The sequence below is a fragment of the Chenopodium quinoa genome, unplaced genomic scaffold (assembly GCF_001683475.1).
Source record: "Chenopodium quinoa cultivar QQ74 unplaced genomic scaffold, ASM168347v1, whole genome shotgun sequence".
Lineage (NCBI taxonomy): Eukaryota > Viridiplantae > Streptophyta > Magnoliopsida > Caryophyllales > Amaranthaceae > Chenopodium > Chenopodium quinoa.
In genome coordinates, this window is record NW_018742461.1 from 621,226 (window position 1) to 642,762 (window position 21,537).

Genomic DNA, 21,537 nt, shown 5'->3' on the forward strand with positions numbered 1-21,537 from the left:
TACACATCTCGTCATTAATAATCCAAATCAATAATTAAGTTAGCAAATAAGTAATTATCATGTCGTAGATGATTCGAGAACAAAAAAAATCAAATTTGTCTGATTGTTATTAGTCTAAACGTACAAATCTTGTACTAAAACTTCTTCTTGTGACAGAAAATCATAAGAAATTTGTGTACTTGTAAAATCCCTATATTCATATGAACATTTTCCTTCCATTTTTCATTACATTATCTCTCTCCTCCAAAAATGAATCATTGAATTTGGCCCTAACACCCCCACCCCATGTGATCTCTCATTCTCTCTCACCTGTAAAATCATACACCAAAGCAAAGCCCATAATTTCATATAAAAACTTTGGGCTAACATTTATGCATCCTTTCTTCATATTTTTGGCTTATCCCACTTTTTTCATACAATGTTTTTGGTTTGGATTTTAGTCAAAAAGTGACCAAATTTCATCACACTTTTTTCTGCCTTCAAACCACCACTGATTGTTTGGTTTAAACTGTTGTGTATTACCCCTATGCAATACCGACACGTGTCCTTACTTTATAACGGGTAAATTCTGGCATACCCAATAATTGTCTGACAGGTGTCCAGAATTTGCGTGGATACTTATCTCAATGAGTAAATTCTACAACGGGTAATGGGTTAATTAATGGGGTGTGTTTTTCCATGTGATTTGACACCACACCCCATTTTGGAATTATCTCTATTTGTTCCATCTAGTGTTAATGTGTTATCTTCTTTCTTCACTAGAAAAATATTGTACGATTAGTCTAGTACTCCATTATATGCTCAATTGATGCCATGTTACTACTTACAAAGTTAAAAGTACGCTTACCTAAACTGAAATATCCCAAAATAGTTCTCATATTTTTTATTATCGGATTTGAACTATTACAACAATTCCTCAACAAATAAATGTACGTGGTATTATTAGTGTTATCGCATAACCTTTCAAGTATGGGCATTTTTGTCACTTCAAATGTGATTTGATTAATAAATGTATAAGTCGAACACGAGACAGAAAAGGCACTACTAAGGATATTTAAAAATGAAGAGCAATAATACACCATTGATGCTAACTCAATAATTTACTTCACATTACAAGAGAAATAAAAAATAAGTAAAAAAGAAAAACGAAGGGAGAAAGAAAGACTAAATAATCTCTTCATACTTTATAATACTGCACACAAAAAAACAAATCAATATTTTCCCTTGCTTTTTTTTCCTTTTTAACCATTAATTTCTGATTTGATTAATACATTGTTTCCTTAATCCTTAGTTTGTAGGGTTGCTTCTGAACGATCCCAATGCCTTGATTGCTGCTGCCCTCAACACGTATTGGTGGTATGCTGCTGCTGCCAATGCTCCCACAAATGGTCCGACCCAGAATATCCACTGCACATACATTAACGTTTCATCATAATATTAGCATTTAGTTCCCATCATACCATAATTAAATAAATCCCGATTTAGTAAATGTACGGACTCTCTCCGTGACTCCGTCCCTGAATTAATTACACCCAAACACGTAACCTAAAATGACCCATTACTTCATACCAATTTAACTAAACACGAGCATGTAATGGTAAAATGACAAAAATACCCTTATTACGGAAAGACGGAGACAAAAGAAGGAGACACTTACATGGTCATCCCAGACTTTCTTGTTGTTGTAGATAACAGCAGCACCAAAACTCCTAGCAGGGTTAATACCGGTACCAGTGATTGGGATAGTAGCCAAATGAACCATAAACACCGCAAAACCAATAGGAAGAGGAGCAAGGATAGGCACGTGAGAGTCACGTGCACTTCTCTTAGGGTCAGTAGCAGAGAAAACGGTGTAAACAAGAACAAAAGTACCAATAAGTTCAGCACCAAAGGCAGTGCCCTTGTTGTAGCCAAGAGCAACAGAGTTGGCCCCACCACCAAATTGGTTGTATGGACCTTTCATGAATGCCTTGACTAACCCAACACCACAAATGGCTCCCGCACATTGGGCTATCATGTAGACTAGTGCCCTTAGTAAAGACACCTTCCTTGCTAGGAATAGTCCGAAGGTCACTGCTGGGTTGATGTGTCCTCCTGTTTTGTTCAAATCAAACACGTAACCGTAAGTAAGTACCCGTGTTAGATTCTCGACCACCCTAATATAAGTACTCCGTACATTTATGCTTAATTTTCAAAATAAAATCATGAGTAGTTCATAACGTAGGTCACCGTCTAAGATTTTTGACACTCAAAACATAAGAATTGAATATGCTTATATGCTTCATTTTCAAACTTAAATCATGAAAATACTACGTATATCATAACATAGTTGTATGACTACTTTACTTATCCTCCGTGTTAGATTCTCAACACTCAATACATCAGTATATACAAGTACTTAATTACTTCATTTTCAAACCAAAATCGTGAAGAAATTTCATAACATAGATGTATAATTACTAATCTTACTTAGATTCTCAACATTCAAACAGGAGTAAATACTAATATACTTGATTTTCAAAAAATTTAATTAATTTAATTGTCAAACACTTGAACACATGCCTCGAACAATTCTAGCTAGACCAAATCTAACATAAGCACATATGAAATCAACAAAAGAAAAAACAGGGGAAAAGGAAAGAAAACTTACCAGATATACCAGCAGTGCAGTAAACAAGGACAAAGATCATGCCACCAAAAGACCAAGCAATACCAAGAAGGCCAACAGAAGCACAAGGGTCAGTTTCCTTCTTGTAACCAATAACAGTTGCAACAGTAATGTAAAGGAACAAAAGCGTTGCAATAAACTCAGCAATTGCAGCTCTCCAAAAAGACCACAATTTGAGCTCACCCATGTCAAAGAATGGAGCTGGTGGTGGATCAACATAGTCTTTTCCATGTTGATGAACTTGTCCTTCTTCACTTACTTCCTTTGACATGTTTTTTCAGAAAATAAAACCCAGAAAAATTTTTGTTAAACACTGTTTTTTTGGTGGGATTTTCTCTCTCTAGGGTTTGAGATGGTGGAAAAAGAAGTAGTAGTGGAGGAAGTGAGTGGTGGGGAGGGTTTATAAAGAGGATGGGGATAGAAGAGAAGATGTTACTAGAATGTGTGGGATGGAGGGGAGGGTGTGTTGTGGTTTTTGGATGAGTTCTTAAGGTATTTTTTATTTTTAATTAAGGGAATTTTAATATTTGTATTGTATTATAGTATGTGGGGGTAGTATAGAAAGATTAAGGATAAGAGATTTAACAGTTTTTTCACGAAATACCCCTAAGTTTTAACATGATTCACCAAATACCATCAAAAGTTTTCAAATTCACCATATATCATTCAGTTTTTACACAATATCACACAATGCCTTTTTTGTTAACAGACGTTAGGCTGTCGTTTACGGGATTTTACAAATCCACCATATACCCACTATGTGAAAACTTATTTCACCATATACCCAAAAATCATAACAGCTACGTTTTTTATTAAAAAAAAAAGGTCGTTGCCATTTTTGTAACGGTTAGTTTATGTATAAAAACACCTTCCTAGAGGGATTCAAGCAACCAGACTTCTAAGTTCATTTGCAAACATGTCTACACATTCTAATTCATCATCCTCATGCTATGAATCTGCATACGTTAGAGTGCCAAACAAAGCCTGTTCATGTGGGAGGAAATTTGCAATAAAAGCTTTGACTTTGCAAAAAATTCTCAAAGATTGTACAATAAGTGTGATGCATATGAAAAAATGAGATGGTGCAAGGGAAATGCTGAGCAAAATAATGTTGGTTCGGATTATGAATTTCTAAGTAGGGAGGGCATTGGTACACAAATTCATGGAGATGAGAGCATGTTGAAGCAAGAAATGAAGCAGCTCGAGAGAAGACAAGTACAATAGCAAAATAGTAGATGTAGCAATTAAAATTGGAGTAGTTATGTTCATAGTGATTGTATTTATAGCATTAAAATGAGTTTGTCATGTAAATAAAATATCATTGCTACATAAATATGCACTTGGAGTACTACATAATTTGTTCTTACATAATGAGTTTCACGTCCAAAAACTGATTTAGGCAAACAAACCAAACAATTCATAACATAATTTGTTCTTACAAAAGCTTTTAAAGGTTAGCAAAAAAAATGACAAAAGCAGCAGTAAACCTCAAAGAGCTTGAGTGTCAGCCTTTCTCTTCCCCCCCCCCCCTCCTTTAGGTTACTTTGAAGTGCTGGCAGCTTGTTCTTTCTTTTTTACAGTTTCTTTTCTTGCTTTGCACGTTAATGCATTGTGCCCCAACTCTTTGCATAGGCTGTACTTGTTGTTCTTGTGCCTTTTCCCTTTCTTAGCTTCATTAGGGTTTCTTCTTCTTTGCTTTGCTGGTGAAGGGTATGTGGTGAATTTGAAAAAAGTAGTCGTTATAATTTTTGGGTATATGGTGAAATAAGTTTTCAAATAGTGGGTATTTGGTGAATCTGTAAGATCTTATAAACGGTAGTCTAACGGCCGTTAACAAAAAAGGCACTATGTGGTATTGTGTGAAAACTGAATGATACATGGTAAATTTAAAAAATGTTGGTGGTATTTGGTGAATTATGTTAAAACTCAGGAGTATTTCGTGAAAAAATATAACTATGACTTTTATATGTTGTATGAAAATGATACTAGTAAATGATGTAATAACAAATTTAACAATACAGAGTACAATAAACGTTTTAAGGACATTTGAAAACCTTATAAGCACCTTGATATCTAACTTTTTTAATTTTGAAAATGTTCTTTCGATACTAAATTCTATGGCTTTGCTAAACGTTAAACTGTTTCTAATGTTTCGAGACTCAAATTCAAAAACCCAAGTGATATATTCGTATGGAATGCTTCTTTTTGTCGAATAATGATGCTTGGAACCATACATAGTCACTAGTAGGCCATATATGTCACGCCTATGAGACCTTGAGTTCACGACAATATAGGTGTACTTAAACAACTAAATTGTCAATTAAGAGGCAGTGAAATCAAACTCTCCATAATTAAGAGTTGTAAGAGATGATTTAATGTTTAAACCACCATCTTAGCATCCTGAAATTATAACAAGGTGTCAAAAATCGTTCATCAAGGTAACTGCTTTTATCCCAAATGCTAATATAAAGCTCTAATTAATTTATCAAAGCATTATATCAATACTCCAACATAAGTAAACGTAGTAAACCGACCCAATTTGAAGTGTTCGAAACAAATTCAAAATGGACCTAAAATCTGGATGAAATAATTCTTTAATCTCTTCGATAATAAATTAATTTAAAAGTCTTCTTGTCCAAATGGTTCAACTCAAGCTCGGATTTAAAATTTAATAAACATGTTCAATTTAATAACAATCAATAATAATAATGATTATTAATGATATCTCTAACAATACTATTTTGGGAAATTATCGAGACACCTACTTCTAAACAACTACTCTTAATCAATAATACACTTAACTATAGAGTTAATCAATACAATAACTAAGATTAATACTATCTCCGTTAAATATTAGTTGTAATTTTGGGGTATTATATGTGAGACATAAAATATTCCAAACTTACAACTAATATTTAACGGAGGTGGTATAAAGTCTAAAAAAAAAAAAGGTGGGACCAAAAAGACAACTAGGCCATGTGATGGCTAATCATTGTGGGTCGGTTTTAAGGGTTGGATTGGAGTTGGTGGGGTTCAAATATTAGCCTGTCATACAGCCAATACCACCCCTTCAACGGCTATTCGCTATGTCCCTCTATCTTGTCACTTTCTTTGTTTTGCTATTTTCTACTCTTTTCAATTCTCTCTTTGCATTTTTATTGTTTCTTGCTCTATCTATTTTCTTCCGTTTTTGCTCGAGTTTGGAACAAACGATGGGGTACTCCATGTGTTTTGACATGCCATTTTTTTTAATACCAAGTTTATTAACAAATAATATAAAAGCAAGCCCCTTGTCCGTCCTAGTTTAAAGGCAAACTGATTACGATAATTTTGATAAAATTGACCTCATTTGAACTATTGCTATATAATAAGAATCGGATTTTATTGTAGTGGTGATTTGAATTACGAGTACTAACTACTTCTACTTTGTATTTAAATTATCAATTTTTACACTCCGTATTATCACGATAACAGTAGTCACTAAATAATTCCATATTATTACGACAACTGTAGTCAACTAAACAAGCACGTATAAGTATCTTGCAACGTTTTTTTCTTATAGGGGTACATTGCTTTCAGGTGCATACCAAGTACGAAGTTCATAATTACATATTGGTTGTACGTAAAGTGGATAGAAATGAGAGGATGAGGTTGTCGACATGATCGAGTCACAGGACTACAAATTTATTGAATCACAGTATTTCGATGTACGTACTTACCCAAAAAGCCTTCAACGGTTGCTACGTTTGCTCCCACCGTCCATGCATGCATGTTCAATTTCTTGATAGATTATTTTTGCAAAAGTTGACGTGGCTGCATCACTAATTGTATTTAAAGTACAAATTATGCACATGCCATTATAAATGATTTATAATCAAATTTATATTTAATACGTATACAGTTTGATTTGTATGATTTATTCGTCATAAATTACTATAAAGTTTCATTCTCCGTATAAGAGTGTATAAATCACGCATCGCTTAACTCACTCGGTAAATTTACATTAAATTTAAAAAATTTAAGTTAGGCAACTTTTTTCCTTTTGTTTTTCCTCGATTTATACTTGGTCTGATCAAACTGTTTACCATTGTCAATCTATGATGTCTAGATCTTCTTGTACCTTGTCTTAATTACAATTGTTGGTAGACAAACTTATCAATGTTAATTGAAATTAGTTGCTTGTTTTTGAGAAAAAAAAAAAGTACTATCAAAGTAGAGTATTGCAGAGAATTTCAGCTTCGAAGAATTAAGGAGATGTGTCTAGTTAAACCAAATAAGAGAAGACAAATTAAGACTTAAGAAAGAATCTTGAAACTTTATTTTATGTTGAAATTTTTGCTCGGAGAATAATAATCACAGCTTAAAGTCTTCAAATTAATGAATGTATAGTGTGACTGACTAAGTGACTAGTGTCTAGTGATTTCTTTTCTTTTCTTAATTACATTTTAATATTCATACACTTTTTGTCATTTCATAATTCTTCTTCTTTTAGGCTACCTTTTATTTGGCTTTTGTAACTTTGTCCCATGTTAAATTATTTTATGTAACGTACAAACAAACATAAAAAAATATAAATAATTTTATATATTTATTTTAAAAGGGAAGAAAAATAGGGAGGAAACGAAGAATCTCTTCCCAAGGTGAACTGGCTCAAAAACAACTCACAAATTGTTACTAACGACAAATTATGGCATGCACCAGCAAGAAACTGGCTAAACTGTCAAGTTAATGACAAAAGAGAACATTAAAATTATAAACTTAGCCACTACTAATTAGGTAATTAATCTGTAATTGTCCTAATTGACCATGGTCGTGCCAAAGGAGATTCACGACATTCTATATGGAATTGCAGTCCTCAAAAGCATAATTAATAACTAGTCCATGTTGTTAAGTTTATGCTGTACTCTATGTAAAAAAACTAGTTTAATAGGCGATTAGGACCGCAATTAGGACAATAATAGTAACTTCTAATGCGATGGTTATACTCGTTTTTATGTTTTTAAGATGAATAAACATAAACACGTACAATTAGTAAATTAATATGTTAATATTATAAGTTTAAATAGTAAATTTTCGTTTGAACTTTCAAAAAAACCTTATCTAATTCTACTCCTTGCAAACATATGTAGGAAAATTGACAATTATTATGTACATAATGTTTTGGTTTTTTTAAAAAAAGATACGAAGTACAAATCATACAATGTGATCTGGTCATACAACTCGTAATTCAATCAGGCATATCAATCTTCATTCTATAGGACAAAATATAAATAATTAGATCCTTTATACTTGTATTACAAGTGTTTGGGTGATATTATAAAAAAAACATAGCATTATCAATATAAAATACTCCTCGTTCATCATGCTTTAATTTGCGTACGTTATTAAAGTTGAAGCATCATTTTCAGTTAGCATGCGGTTGGCATCCATGTGCAGCACTAACCAAACTAACACTCTTAACTATGATCAATTTTATTATACTTTGCAGCACGTATCTTTGATCTATCTGTGTATATCTTCTTGATTATAAAATAACTAATGAGAGTAATAGAACAATGCAATTTAGGTAACATACATTATACATAATACATTACACATAATGGATGGATATGAAGATGTCAACTTTATAAACTATTATTAGATATGAAGATTATTCAATGGCTACATCAAAATTGTGGCAACTATATTACTTTTAATCTAGACCCTTCATTTTTTAGAGGAGATCTTATCCATTCATTTATTTAACCATAATTTTTTTTAATCCAAAAAAACTGCTTTTACCAATTAATTAAAAAATCAATAAAACTCTTATCGATTTATTTAATGATCGTATAATTGCCCTCCATTGATGGAAGATTGAGAATTAATTTCTTTTTGTCAAATCAACTGCCTCTCAATATGGATGACGTGGAATTACAATCGACAAGTATACAGCCATGATTTAAAAGTTATAGTGGCCACAAAATTATTGTATCCATTGTAAAATTGTCTATGATTTTTATTGATTGGTTCTTAAAATATGGTATCGTATCTCATATACATCACTATATTTGTGATCTCAAACTATACTCAAAAAATTTATTTTGTCCACACAAAACTAATAGCTGCATAGTCACTTATTATATATACTACTCGTACGTATTATGGCTTGAGTTTAACGTTATCTATTTTAAGTGAAAGGAAGAAAATGAAATAAGCAATTGTTTTTAGTATGGAGGAAGTGCATATATACATTTTGCTACACATCATTCTTACCTCTATCTTCTTCGTGTGAATCTTTCTTTTTTAGAAGAAATTAAGTTTTAATACAGTCTAAATGATCCATTTACAACCTATTTTTTTCCATTACGGCACAAATATTCCAAAAATAATTATTTTTAAATGTGGCTGGCTATACAGTGTAGCCGGGGTTACTCAAGTTACTCGGGCAGGGGTTTACTTGAAGGGTTTGGTCAAGGGTTACTCGGTCAGGGGTTACTTGTAGAGTTACTCGATCAAAGGTTACTCGGTTTGGGGTTACTTGAGGGGTTACTCGGCCAGGGATTACTCGGTCAAAAGTAACTCAAGTAATCCATGACCGGGTAACTCGAATAACTCTGGCCACACGATGTGGCCAACTGCACAGAAAAATCCCCCTTCATTTAAAACCAAAAATAGCTAAACTTTTAGTTGCATTGTGTAAACCATAAACGACTAGCTAGACTTTTTACGACACTTCTTTTTAAGCCGTTGTAGTCATGTAGATCCAACACAATTTGGTCTTTACATCCTTGTAACGGTCAAATAAATGTGAGGAAAGAAATGTGAAGGAAGAAAAGTGACCTTTAAACCATCAAAGTTCAAATTGTTAATGGCTAAATGGTAGGGCTAACTTGCCCTACCTTACCCATATTTTGGCCCACCATTTTTTCATCCAAAAAGGGTTACTTCACTTTCTGGCCTTGGGCTAAGAATTAATTTGTTTGAATATGCCGCCAAATCTTTCTATATCTTTTTTCATATGATATGATTTCTATTTAATTCAACAAATATGATAGTATGAATTTTGTTTTGATTAATTTTATTTTGTAATATATTTGCATGTGATTAGATTTGCTTATCATGTATTCATGCATTAAAATAATTTTATCATATTTGGAGAATATTATTTTGGCATTTGGTGAGGATTCAAATGTGATTGTTATTCAACTTGTGTTTGATTCTTGGTTTCTATTTTTAAGAAAGAGGAACTAACTAAAAAACAGAAAATAAATGAAAATTTACCAACCTTTGAGACTTTAATGAAAATGTGTTTAAGAATGTTTGTTTTTTTCACTATAAAAATTGTCAAGTTGAGGATGAGGATTCCTTTAACAACGAAATATCTCACAATAATTACAATCATACAAGACATTTATTACCAAACTTGTATTTTGATTGTACATTTGTACATGTTCATCATTAAAAAAACATTATAATGTCAGCTTTATTAAATACAAATTCTTATTTTGGAATTGAAGACTTTTTTTTAGTACAAAGTCTAGCAAAAGATCTTACATGAACATATGTTCTATTAATCTTATAGTTATTTTGGGTAAATTAAACTCAAACTCCAATCAAGAAAAATTAAGTTTAGATTAGCTCAAATTAATTTGACTAAAAAATAATAGGTTATCTAATATTTAAGATAATGCTACAGTTTCTCGTTAGCTTTAATAAGCTTACATAAGGTCTGACAAGTTCGGCTCATGAAAAATTAGTTCATACGAGATAGAGGGAGGTATAACTCATGAATGATGATGCGTATAGACTAAAATTACAAGTTTTGGTTTGCATGCCTGGCCTAGAAAGATCCAACTCTTTGCAATTACACAGCTTAATTATGAAAATCGCCCCACACTTGGCCCACAAAAAATATGTATCAACAATCATCATCATCATAAATCGGTCCAAGATAATACTATGAAATCATGAATATTATTAAAGGTACCCAAGAAAATTCATTTGGTAATTGGTAAATTAGAGGGTTATAACAGTAAATATTATCTAGGAATATATCAATTAATAATAATACGAATTTAACATAAGCTTGCTATAGTATAGTACTGTATTGTATAATTGAGTTATAAATTGACTAGTGAAAACCGACATGGTAAGGAAAGGCAGTAACTAAGTTAGAGTATGATTTTTATGAGGATTTCCAGAGCATTGCGGCTGTACTACTGTCCTATTTTTTTTTATTTTTTTTTTATAGATGACAATGTTGACAAATAGGTCAAAAACACAATATTCTTCTTTATAAACGAAGGTGAAGTCGACAACATTTATTTATTTATTTATTTATTTTTTTTTTTGGATGAAGAAGTCGACAACATATTATCGTACGCGACTTTTTTTTTTTTTTTTTTTTTTTAATTATTATTTTTTTAATCCACTATTTACAACTATGATATTGGGATCACAATCCTGTTGGACATGGACATTACTGGACTCATGTAGTCATATGGCTAGGTGTAGAGGCTTAGAGCTATTAATATTTTTGGTGCAAATTTTCCAATTGAAAGATATGTGTATTAAAATCGGTATAACGATTGATAGAAGTAGCACATGCTAATATCATGATAAAACAATTGAAAAGAGTAACATGTTACTATTGGTTGCATTCTATTCATCTCTATCTAAATGAATTTTTTCGGTCCTATAAATTTTAAATGAGGGATACTTGAAAGATAATCACGTCAATTAGGAGGTTGAAACTTGAAAATATAAGATAATATTCAAATACCATACATGTGTTATTAAGGAACATAAAAAAAACAAGAAAACGCAAAACTAATCATGAAATATTATTCACCCAATATACAATAAACAATCAAAAGGCCAATTTTGATTACATTTCTCTCATCTTCATCAAAATTTAGTGTTTCTTTGAAACGCATGATGATGAACTCCTTTCTTTTCTGAAGAGTGAAAACCCAACTACTTCACTACACAAGCCCATCAAGCCACCTTGTTGATTACTGATTGAAATTAGAGTCCAACCATTGTTGGGCCAATTATTCTTCAAGACGGCCAAAAGTTGGGCCAAAGCGAGCAAAGTATCAAAGGAAAACCAATGTTAGGGGGATTTTTATTTTTGATAAAAATTGTTAGGATGATTTTGGGGGATGGCGTTTGACATGAAACTAGTTTTTGAGCTTGAGATCGTTAAAGTTTTTGTAAGTATTAATGATTAATATATACAATTGCAAAAATAGAAAATAGAGTGATTAAATAAGAAATCCAATTATTCTTACATATTTTTCTAATTATTATTTTTTATACAATGAAACCCATAAAAATGGCAATGTCACATAATTTCTTAGTAAATAAAATATACTACCTCCGTTAATGGTTATTTGCAACTTTGGAATTTTTTATATCTCACAAATAATACCCCAAAGTTGCAAATAACCATTAATGGAGGTAGTATATGGTATAGTGAACATACAATAATCTTAATACCAGACTCTTATCCATATTGTTTCTCTTTATATACGAGTATAAAAATTGCACATTATATGAACCCAAAATTTCCTCATATAATCATCGTAGTAACCAAATACATCAAACACTGAAATATGTAGGAGGAAACTCTAGAGGGCAATAAATCTACAAAAATACCTCGGCAATGACCTGGGTAGAATGGTGTATGCTGTGGTTTAATCATGGTAATAATAATTTTATATACATCCATCGTCACTAATGTTTAAAATTAAGTGTACTTTATCCTAAGAAGCAGCTCTTAGATATTAGACTTTAAACCTCATTCTTTCTGTACGTACCCCCCACACCTCAACTCTGCTCGGTCAATGATTTGCAACTCGCACAACTGAAAACTGTGACCATAAACCTTTGGCCTGTGATAAAGCTTTGTAATTCATTCCTTCCCCTGAAATCAAAACCATCTGGGGATTCTTCTGGCTTAGATGCAAATGCCCTGGTAAAAATACGCGAGATTTGGATCAACAGGGCTGTAATTAGCATGCCTTTTGTGTTTCTACTGTGGCAATGTGTCTCACAAGTAAAAACAGCAAAAGAAGCTTCAGTATATTATCGTGGAACTTCTATTGAGCAGTTGAATAAATCAATGGTTTGTAACACCAAGCTTCCCCCAGTCTCTGCGGAGGAAATGTAACCGCACTGCAAAAAATTAAAGATATTAAGCTTATAATGCCGAAGTTTTCGTGGAGGTAAAAACAAACAAGTAAAGCAATAAAAGAATACCAATAAACATAAAAATATGGAAGATAACAAAGAAAAAAACTTCAAACAAAATCTTGTATACATTCAAGTCATTATTATACAGAGAAACCAAATGTAAATGTCTTACTTTAGACAAGTTGAATTCAGTTTGAATCAAACTATAAGTGCAGAGGAGATTTTTTGGATAAGGGCTTACTGTAAAGAATGAGGAAGTATAGTTAATAAGTAATGTCATTGCGAGATGAAGCAGCTTATCACCCAATGAATCTGTTGAATATCAAAGTACACAGTAAGATGACATGTATATTATTGAAATGCAAATTTTGGCTTATCATAATTCCAAAAAAGTTAACGAGACAATGTAACTTACAAGATTATTTTCAGGTATTCTCCAGTAAAAACCTTGTAACACAACAATAGCTATATTTGAAGTCAATAGGACAAAAATGCTCAGGGCATGAACTCCCATCCACTCCAATGCAATTGTCATCCACCTGTATCTCCAAACATCAACCTGAGAGAACCAATCAATGATTGTACGTGCTTGTCAGCATTTTATATAGTTAATTCAATTCAGAATCTCAAAGGGTTCTCAGCACTAATCTATAAACTGGTAAAAATCCTCACAATTGCACAACCTACCAATAAATAAAACGCACAAAATATAAATCCTGCACAAGCTGACGTAACAAGGACATAACTGACTGTAAACAGCGATTTATTCAAGGGAATACCTGAAAGTTAAAAAGATATAATGTTAGAAGAAGAACAATTAGTCTAAAGCATATGCTCGTAAATTTTTTCCTTGAAGAATCCTAATACATTGATCTGGAATATGTGTGGTCTACATGGCTTAATAACATGTAAAGGCACAGGAATTCTACAGTCCAGGAATTAGAATTGGGCTATTGAGGTCAGATCATTTAACCCCTTCAACAAATTCCGGTGGCCATGTAGCTAACAAAAAAAAAGGCCATTGGCAATTCAAGCGTGCGTACCCATGAAAGAAAGGTATAGCCCAAGGACAAAAGTGGACATTGAAAGTATGGACCATCTGTGCAGCCGCTCCTTGTGATCCTGAAAAACATCAGTGTTAGTTCCACATAGTTTATGCAATTCATAATTTTCAAATACAATATTAACAAACTGGACAACTCAGAATATACTTTATTTAACAGTCTACAATCAAACATACTGTAGTATGTTAACCCCCACCCCCAATAACTCAATATCCATGCTCAAGCAAACAAAAAATGAGGGAGAGACCGGAAAAATTCATTTGTCTATTTTTGAATTCAGCTGTCCATCATCCCAACTCATCATTATAACCCCTACGTCCCTTAACCAAGAGTCCAAGACCCTATAGTGTTTTTAAATGAATGCTCAAACAAGTGTACCAGTGATCCTAAATTTTAGGGGGATTGGCTTATGGGTTAGTGGGCTATTTCTCTTTCTAGTTATGGTCCTAATTTTTTGTGATGTAGTGTGTTTTTTTTAGTATACAAACGGTTTAAATGTATAATGTGAATATTTGAAATTAGATAGTAACAAGACTACTAGATTGCAAATGTTCATAATTTCCTAATCTAATTTGTTTATTCTCCTAATTTAATTTAATAAATGTCATACCAGACAGTAGCCTACTGACCTGTGTTTGTACAAGAATGTGACCAAACTGAAGTCCAATAATGCAGGTCAAAGCAGCAGTAAGAGATCTGTGATAACAATGTGATAATGTCAGACATGTAGTCAAAAAATTAAGCACTAGATAGCCCTTGCAGTATTTATCATGTTAAGAAAATATCAACCAGAACGAAATATCAACAACATAATCTTGTACAAGTTTTCTTTGATAAGCCAAAAGCCGTAGATATGCAGAGATCATTTATGTAATTTGATATTTATATAATATTGGTTCTTCTGGATATACATTTCTTATCAGAAGATCATTAGAATAAAAGGCCTTTCTGGTTGATTTTATTTGAAAATTGACTGGCCAAAGTTACATAAGTAGTACTTGCATAACAATATCTCCAGATCCTATTTGAAAATACTATAGAAATCTACAGCTCTTCTTCACAGAAACTATATCAAGAAACATGGAAATGATGGAAGATGGGATAACCCAGAACCAAGTCAGTTACTTTCCGAGAGAAATATGTATTGCTACTTTAAAATAATGTGTTATATTTCCTAATAATTTTAATGCAGGTTCCGAATTTGCTTCATTGCTCCACCGATGGAAGTTGCTCCACCTTTAAAATCAGAAGTAAACAAGAAACACTCTCCACAAGTGTGAGGAAAAAAAAGGTCAGTGGTCACCAAGGTCATTCTTCTATAATGAAATCGAGCACTACAGTAAAATAAGGAAGGTCTGGTAAATTTGATGTAAACGAGAGGCAAGATTTGTATTTACCCCAAAATCCCTTCTGGATCAAAAGGAGCATGGCACCATGAAGGTGAATCTTCAGGTACTAGGCCATCAATGGATTTATTACATACCTGTGATGAAAAACAACAACGTTCCTAAAAAAAGGACAAATTGTGGAACTGCTTCCATACGTTTCACAAGTGACAGTGAGTTATGATAGCTTAATAAGGTACCTTCAAGTTTTGATATGCAGGCTTCGTATAAAGATGATTAATTCCAAGAATATAGCGATCAATCATTCCAGCTGAATTGCATGCAGGGCTAAGGTTACCTCTCATTCCACATTTCACCTGCCAGAATTTAAAATGAAAGCAATGTGAGGCTGCCGGTACTATTCACATACATAACAGGTGTTCCACCTCCCATAGTTTGAGGACATGATATCATTGATTTGCATACTATAAGAGTTATCGAGGATGAAATATCACTATGACTATTTTTTTAATTAAAATATTATATTATCACAGTTGGGGAAATTTCACCAGTCTAAATTGTAGTTGACATTAACAATTTTCACATTACATCAATGAAGTTAGGCTACCATTTATGTATACTCACCATTCTGATTTTGAAAACACTTTAAGTGCCATTTGAGAGCTTTAAACTTGCATATACATGGTAAATGACTCATTTATTCCCTCATTTTCATACCAATAATAAGAAAAAATTATGTCACCAGCACTCACCTTGTAAACATGGGTACCATTTGCAGCAGGCAAAGCTAAACCCGAGTTTGATGGATTTATTTCCCAATCAGGAACATATAAGCAGTACATAAGTCCAATATATACAGATGACAAAAGCAAGGCCACACACCTGTAAGACAAAATTGCATCAGCATACGCAGTAAAGTGTAATGAATATATATTCAACTAAACAATATTTATATATGTTCAGTCCTTCTAACTGCCCAGCATAATCCCAATAAAAAAATTATCCACACAGTACCATACCAATTTACCCTTTAAGATTTAACCTACTCAATTAAAACAAAAATTAGGCAGTGACTCAATAAAAAATTAGTCTCGGTAATATTAGCCACAATGAATTTCTTTCAACACCATTAATAAATAAAAACATATGGCATGCTGAGAGGCATGATCATCATGTTGACTTAGACTGACATTTACTTTAAAATACTGATTTTTTAATCTAAATAATGCCATCATATATTTAAATTTAACCAGTCATATCACTCCACAGTCTTTCTTTGCTACACTAGTTGCATTCATGCAAACCTTAAAAAATACTTCACATAACATAGCTCCGAAGAACACTAACAGCTGACAATCAACTAGGCCAATTCATAATAAAACCATATCACAGGATGATGTCCATGCATAATTTTGTACACAAGAACAGCTAACTATATATCTGCTAGACCCAAATTAATCCGGTATTTGGCTCCCCATACTAACTCACAACTCTTTGAAAGTCCCAAAACTCCAAGTGACGCTGACTAGAATTCTCTCCAACAAAACATCTGTTCGTAGAGATCAACAGTAGTTATTCACATGTTAGGGTTTGGCTATGCCTAAGAAAGCATATTGCTACATAATGTGCTAAGAAATTAAATTATTACCCCGTGAAAAATGAATTGTGTCTTGTCATAAGACCCAATGTGCGTATATTAGGTAACTGTGCGTACACATTCTACACAGATTTCATTAGTGAGGTCCATCGGACAAAGGCAAAGCACCAGTGAAGGCATATCTTATTGTGAATAAAACAGTAAGAGATAACAATGTGAGTTTCTCTAGTTTCAGTTTAGACTTCATTCCACTCTCAAGTTACATAATTAGTCCTAGGTTCATCAGCTTCTGTGTTAGAACAGAGTTCTTATCAATAAGCTCTATCGATTTATATAATTTAATAAGGCAATTGCATATACATTCTAGGATCACATAACAATCACTTAGATTTCAGTTGCTGGTCCAAGTTAATTGATGAAGGACAGCAATTCTGAAACACTACCTATACATCCCAAGATTAAGAAAATTGACAACAATGTGGTGTAGACATGTGGTTTCCAATACCCAAATACTTGTATATATCAGTGTTCAACATAGATAAATCAATAATACATATTCAATCTTACCACTGCCAGAAGTAGTTTTTTACAATACCAAACTTTCTCCACTTTTGACACGGAAGCCAAATCTCACATAAAGCAGCAACTAAGTACGCAATTGATATCCGCTGAACAAATGACAAAAGGCACAATCAATACTATATTTATTTGTCAAGCAACTAAGTACGCAATAGAAAATTTAATTTTTCAACAGACTAAACAGCTACAAGATGAGTAAATAACATACTCCGTAGATACTACAATTTCTAGCCCTCATAGTTTAAATGTTTTAATAGCTTCCTTAGGCAATTACTACTGTAGAAGTCTAGTCATAGAAAACAGTAGAGCAAAATAAATGCCTTCTTATTCACGGGGCCCTTTTATTCATAACAGCCCATAGTTGGGTGTGGTTACCTCCTATGCTCATTACCTTTTTAAATTTCAACCTGTTAAAGCTTAGCAGGCCTAATACAGTATAAGCCACATAACTAAACATGGTTTATTCTCATAAATTCAACAAACCTGCAAGATGCCCATTGAGCGTATCCTCATAATATCAACACCATATGTTAATGACTTGGCTCCATGAAGATAACCACCTGAAGATGCATACAACAATAAATATGTTCAGTACATCTTTGTTATTTGTTAACACATGGGTCTCAATTAATGAGATGTAGTAGCTCGTAGTTTCAAAGAAACATTGAACAAAGAGTACAGCATGATGGTCAATATGATTTTTAAAAAATTTAATGCCTAAACAATACAGGTTGGAAATTTAGAATATACAGTACAACTTAAAAAGTCAAAAAAACAGTTGATCCAGACCCATAATGCTTCATCACTCATCAGTACTACAATATAAATACATAAATTCCATACTGTATCCAGGTATATATAACTTCTACCAAAAGGATTTCTTTGTCATTTTTTTATTTTTTATTTTTTAATTATTTTTTTTATCATCAATATGTACTTGGGGACAAGATAGAGGTTATGAAGTTAATACAATTCAAGTCAAGCAAAGGACAGTTTAACAAAGATTGAAGCAAGAAAACAAGTCAACTACTTAAAACGGAGAAGCATGAAAGACCATCTTTTGACCTCTAAATAAAAGTCATAATCTTGAGGGATGAAGTCACTTTTACAAAGATACAAAAACATAATTCCAAAAGTTATTGTATCCTAAATATGTAAAAACAACAACAAACTTGTCTTCTTGTTGAAATTGTTATTTAGATTTGAGTTCGTTTTAACTAATTCCAAAAATTTAATGAGCAATTCAACAAATCAAACATGGTAATCCAACTGCAATATTATTGTATTTTCAAATTTACCTTGCAGAAAAACGCCTAACAAAAATAATTTCACTGCCCTCATTATTGCCTTCTTTGTTGCGTCCATCCGGTCCCCGACTTTCTGAAATTCACCAAAAGATAAATTATAGTACGTCAAAACCAATTGTTCTAATTCTTAAATTGAATAATAGGAAAAAGATGTGCAAACAAATCACCATTAAGTTAAATCAAACATTAATTACACCAATCAATCTGACTCGTGATTTTAACATCGACTTTTAACTTAATACCTGCTAAATATATCATTATAAATCAAATGAACACTTTATTTACCTTGTAAGCAATAGCAAGTGAAAGTCCAGCGATGAAGAGAAAGAAAGGCATAACGAAATCAGCTAAATGCAATCCATGCCATGGCGCATGCGCTATTGCAGGAAATATTGATCCTCCATAATCAACCACCATCATCAGCTGGCAAATTTTAATTAAAAAAATAAAAATAAAATATCGATATTAATATGAATATTTGCATCCAAATAAATCAAAAAACAGTAATCATTGAATCAAAAATAACAAAAAAAGATCGTCAAATTGTACAGAAGAAAGTAACAAATCGACAAATTTTGTTTTCTTTCTAAACTACATAATTCCAGAAATGACAACAAAAAACACCAAATCCAGAAATCAACATGCAAAATTTCTCTATATTTCCGATTAATTCGACAATACTCAAATCTAAAACAAACAAAATCAACACTCATTGTTCCAAAACAACAAAAAAAATCATCTAAAATCGACAAAATTATACAAACAAAACAAAAGAATTATAAATCAAGAAAGAAAAACAAAAAAATCAGAAAATCCAGAACAATGTCGAATGAATGAAGAAACATACGAAGACGCAAAGACCGCGGAAAACGTCGAGAGAAGCGACGCGCGCGGTTTTGGATTTCGCGGCAATGTTCATCGGAGGAGGAGCCGGAGGCGGAGTTAACGACGGAGGTTGTTCGATGTCGTTGTGTAGAGGCGTATACTCCGCCATTAAAATCGAAGGTTGAAGGAGGAGAGAGAAAGTGGGGAAAAAAAAACCAGGGGAGGAGAGAGAAAGTAGGAGAAGAGTAGAGTGAAGAGAGAGAAGGTAGGAAGAGATTTTTTTTTTTTTTTTTAATATAAAAAAAAGAACGCCAGATGCGTGTAACTGGCGATTGGAATATTTACGAGATGCTAGTACTATTTATACAATTTCTTGATTTATTCATAAAAAAAAAAAAAAATATCGAGGAAATTGTAATTTTTTCCGAAAATAAAATGGATTTAGGAAAATTAAGATTTTTTTTTGTCAGAGCGTCTGTGTGTGGTTAGACATACCATGTGACCGCTGAAAAATAATAAAGTAACCCCTATAACACTAACCGTAACCCTGTAATACTAACCTAAAAACCCTATAACACTGACTGAGTAACCCCTGTAACACTACTCCTATAATACTAACGAAGTAACCTCACGATGGTTGGCCACACCACCACATAAGAATTTGTGTTTTTTTTTTTATCTTTAAAAAAAAAAAATTAGTGAGATGTAAAAAGAAGTGTTTTATTAATATTGAATTTTTATAAATAATACAATGTCTATGTTATTTTTGGAAATATTTTGTGGAGGAAGTTGATAAGTTATTTTTTGTGAGTTTTGTGGATTTTTTTTTTTATTTTTCGTAAAATTAATTTAGTGGTGGTGGAGTCCATGTTGAACTTTTATTTTCCATTATCCTTTAAGAAGATGAAGATGTTAAAGGTGGGAATTTTTCTTTTTTTTAATAAGAAATAAAATATTAAGTAATTTTCCATGGAATATGCCCAATATGTTTAAGAATCAAAGAAAAGTTAAGAGATAACCAATTTTTACAATGTGGAGATTCAATCATCTTTCAAGGTGTTCATAAAATATTTTATTTTTTGTTGGAAGATATATAATTGGTATTTGCTTTTTTGGTTAGATATATATCTTAATTAGCGATAGTATATATATATATAGTTATTGGTTATATACAACAATTAATGTATATGATACAAATCTATACTAATATTTTAAAACAGGAACTTTTGCAAGTCATACAAAGTGCCATGTGGCATCTTCCTAATATTCATCTGTAGTTATAAATTTTTATATGAAGTATTTTATTTTCTTAATTTGAATGAAACCTTTTCATTTATGTCTTTTCATCATATAGTTAATTAGTTTTCTATTTCCTTGGATAAATGTACTTTCAATGTTTATTTTTTTTTTTTTTAGGAAAACTCTTTCAATGTTTATTATAATTAATAGCCTCAAATAATAGTTACTAAAAACTTTAGTTTCCAACTCTCATCCCAAATGATAATCATTATAACTTAGAAATTCTCTTATTCCTCCCCATTTTTGCATGTCAAAAATTTATTTTCCTTCCTATTTTTCTAATTTGAATTATACAACCTTACACTGCAATTGAGTTGATTTCCTTTTTTCATACGAAGTATTTCTCTAATTTGAATTATACAACCTTACACCGCAATTGAGTCGATTAATTTTGTAAGACAATTTGGCCAAATTTTGTGTCGATTAGTTTCATACTTTCATCAAATTTGTCACAAAAAGGTTTGTTTTCTCTATGTTTAACTCCCTTTTTTCTTTCAATTTGCAATTCCACAATTTTAATCTCAATTATAAATATTGTGATAAATTAAATTACTTGTATGGAGTATAAACCTTTTGTGTGTTTTTTAATATTATTTTTGCTAAAATTTGAAATAAATAGGCAAGACCAAATTTTATTTGTTGGCAGTTACTTTTTTTGCTTAATGCAATTTGT

General features: G+C 32.0%; 1 pseudogene; it reads right to left on the minus strand.

Moving 5' to 3' along the window:
* Positions 1–1,027: 1,027 nt before the first annotated feature.
* On the minus strand, positions 1,028–19,803 carry LOC110718522 (annotated as a pseudogene).
* Between the last annotated feature and the right edge of the window lie 1,734 nt (positions 19,804–21,537).